The following is a 3,346-nucleotide window of genomic DNA, read 5'->3' on the forward strand; positions in this document are numbered from 1 at the left end:
TTGGGAGCATGCATTAAAAGATCTCCAAGACTCACTATTGCATTAGTTAGGAAGCATAATATAGGATTATTGTACTTGAAATGATTGTCCTAGGTGGAACTATATCCGGGTACCCCATTTATATCGATTGCCTTACCTTCTCCTTTACTTGTGCTCTTTTTCTTGTTGCTTTTACTTTTGTTATTTAATATCTTGTCACACATATTACTATTCATCTTTCACATAGTGAAGAAATAATTTAGGTGTCTTTACTCCCTACTCTCTATGTATACGATACCCACTCATCTGGGATTATTACTTCGATGACCCCGTGCACTTGCAGGACTTATGCAAGGTGCATTCATCAACTTATCATAGCAATCACTCTAGGAGAAGCTAGAGTGTCCAACTTCTTGCTCAATGACTCAACTTGGGACGCCAACGATGTAACTGCATCAATCTCATGGAGTCTAGTCACTTTCATCTTTTCTCTTGCATTCAATTGGTAGCTATTGAAACCTATCTCTTCAATCAATTGCCGGGCTTCTTTAGGGGTCTTATTTCCCATTGTTCCTTTCGCGGCGGCATCAAGAAGTTGCTTGGTGCTTGAGTTTAACCCGTTATAAAATGTGTGAATGACCATACATTCAAGGAACCCATGTTGTGGGCACTTCCGTAAGAGATTCTTGAATCATTCCCAAGTCTCAAACAAATATTTACGCTCCATCTGAACAAATGAAGATATCTCATTACGAAGCTTTGCCGACATTCCCGAGTGGGAAATACCTTGCAAGGAAAGCTTCAACCATTTTGTTCCATGTCATCATAGAAGCTCTTGGCAATAAGGTGAGCCACTGTTTGGCTCTTCTTTTTAATGAGAATGGGAAAGCTCTCAAGTGAATTGCATCTTCCAAAACCCCATTGATCTTGTACATATCGCACACTTCATGAAAATTCTCAATATGATTATTTAGGTTTTCATCTGCCAACCCATTTAATTGTGTGGACTGTTGAGCCATTTGAATGATAGCCAGCTTCAACTCAAAATTCTAGGCTGCTGCCGGTTGCCTAACAATGCGTAATTGTGTCCACCAATTGTAGGTCTAGCAAAATCTGAAAGTATTCTTTGTTGCCCCTCTTATTCGGCCATATTTTCAGATTCTTCAACCTCTATTTCAGCTAGATAATTCTATTATTGAACAAAATATATGCAATTTATACGAAGTGTTCGTTCAAGTTCAGGATCACCTTTAACCAATGTGGAAGGTTTTCCTCGTGTCAAAACCTAGAGCTGCAACGAAAGAAAGAAAAACAAATTAGAATGATGGAAGAATAAGGAAGTATGAAATAGAACAAGTAATGAATAGCTAAAATAGCAAAGGGGCAAATGCTTCCAAAATGCCTATTCCCCGGCAACGGCACCAAAAACTTGATACACTTCTTGCATGTGTGTACCACAAGTGCACGTGTTGTCGAAGTAATAAAGTACCCTGGTGAGTGGGTAGTCATATCCTTAGTGAATAATGCTCAGAAACACAATAATTGCTATTTAACTAAGATGAAGATGATTCAAAGGTGGTGTGAACCATATTAATCCAAATAGAAATAAAGAGAATAAGAAAGAGAGACACAATAAAATGATAGAAGAGGCAATCAATAGAAAGTGAGGTACTCGGACATTGCTCTACCTAGGACTATTGTTTAAAGTGCAAGACCAATCATTATGTCACCTAACTGATGTTTAATGAGTCATAGAAATCCAAAAACACACGGTCCCAAACCTAAGGTCAACCGTGATTGACCCTACACTATGCCCGACGGAAAGGAGTACTCTCGGCGCCTCACACTATGCAAGGTTTCTTAAAGCTCTAGGGACCCCAAGTGAAAACCCTATTCCTGAAAATAGATCTAACCATTTGGTCCAGACGAAAGACCCCTAGTCACAATTAAGCCTTAGGAACTAAGGATTACTTCAATGCTTCACTCTGTTGTTTGCGCAACTAAGCCCTAGCGGAGTTCGTCTCTTAGCACTTTACTTTATTGTGACCGCAAAGAACTCTTGGAATACAGAGGTAAGATAAATCACACTTGAAGGGAAAGCAAATGTTCCGCTACCTCTTGACTCACCCACTCAACCTTCTCCAATTTAACTTTGCCTAACCCTCATGGTGCGTCACTCATCCACAAAGATTACCAAGATGGATTCTCAAACCTATTGTCACTCTAAGGGAAAATCAATTCAATAAGCATTCAAAATTGGAACTTAATTAAGACATCAATTAAAGAAACATAATTGACAACGCCCCTTGCATGTGACCCTCAAGTGCATGAGTTTGTCGAAGTAATAAATCTTAGGTGAGTGGGCATTGTATCCATAGGGAGAAGGGAATAAAGACACCAAGGTTGCTACTTAACAAAGCGAAGATGAAACAATGATTGTATTGATAAGATGTAATGTAAACAAGAATAAAAGAAACAAGAAAGAGAGGCACAAATAAGTGAGAGGAAAGGCAATCGATATAAAGTGGGGTACTCGAATATTGTTCCGCCTAGAATTATCGCTTCCAGTGCAAAGCCAACTATTATGCTTCCTAAGAAATGATTAATGAGTCATGGACATCCTAAGATACACGGTCCCAAACCTAAGGTCAACTATGACTAACTCTATACTATGCCCAGTCGGAGAAATAGATCAGTCTCAACATCCAACATTGTGTATAGTTGCAAGAAGCTCTAGGGATTCTAAGTCATAAACCCTATTCCTATATGTAGACCTAACCTTTTGGTCCAGGCTAAAGGACCCTAGTCACAATTAAGCTCCAGTTACTAAGGATTACTTCAATGCTTCACTTTGTTGCTCACGCAACTAAGCCCCAGTGAAGTTCCATTCTTACCACTTCACTCTATTTTGAATGCAAAGAATTCTAGGAAATGGAGGTAGGATAAATCATGCATGATGAAAAAGGGGATGCTCCTCTACCGTTCGACTCACCCTCTCGACCCTCTCCAAACTTGCTTTGTCTAACCCTAACGGTGTGTCACTCACTCACAAGGATTACCAAAGTGAACTCTCAACCCTAGTGTCACTCTAAGGGAAAATTCAATCAACAAGTATTCAAGATTTGAACTCAATTAAAACATCAATTAAAGAAAGCATAATAAAAGGTTAATGAAAAAAATACATCCTAGGGTTCACAAATCCAAGTACCCACAAGGGGTTTGGCTCTCCATGGAGAAAGATATAATCAATAACAAAATCAAAAGTAAAAACAAGTAATCCATATCGGTGCCGATGAAAGCTCCCCCAATAACAATCTTCCAAGAGGAACGTGGTGTTGAAGCAATAGAACCGCACCAAAAGCCTTTC

The 3,346-nt window shown here is 39.2% G+C and overlaps 1 non-coding gene across 1 annotated transcript; it reads left to right on the forward strand.

Annotated features, from left to right (window-relative positions):
• Positions 1-632: 632 nt before the first annotated feature.
• Positions 633-739, forward strand: LOC120271306. The gene has a single exon (XR_005539922.1). It is a non-coding gene; the product is annotated as a small nucleolar RNA R71 (small nucleolar RNA).
• Positions 740-3,346: the final 2,607 nt, after the last annotated feature.

This window comes from Dioscorea cayenensis, chromosome 10 (genome assembly GCF_009730915.1).
Source record: "Dioscorea cayenensis subsp. rotundata cultivar TDr96_F1 chromosome 10, TDr96_F1_v2_PseudoChromosome.rev07_lg8_w22 25.fasta, whole genome shotgun sequence".
Lineage (NCBI taxonomy): Eukaryota > Viridiplantae > Streptophyta > Magnoliopsida > Dioscoreales > Dioscoreaceae > Dioscorea > Dioscorea cayenensis.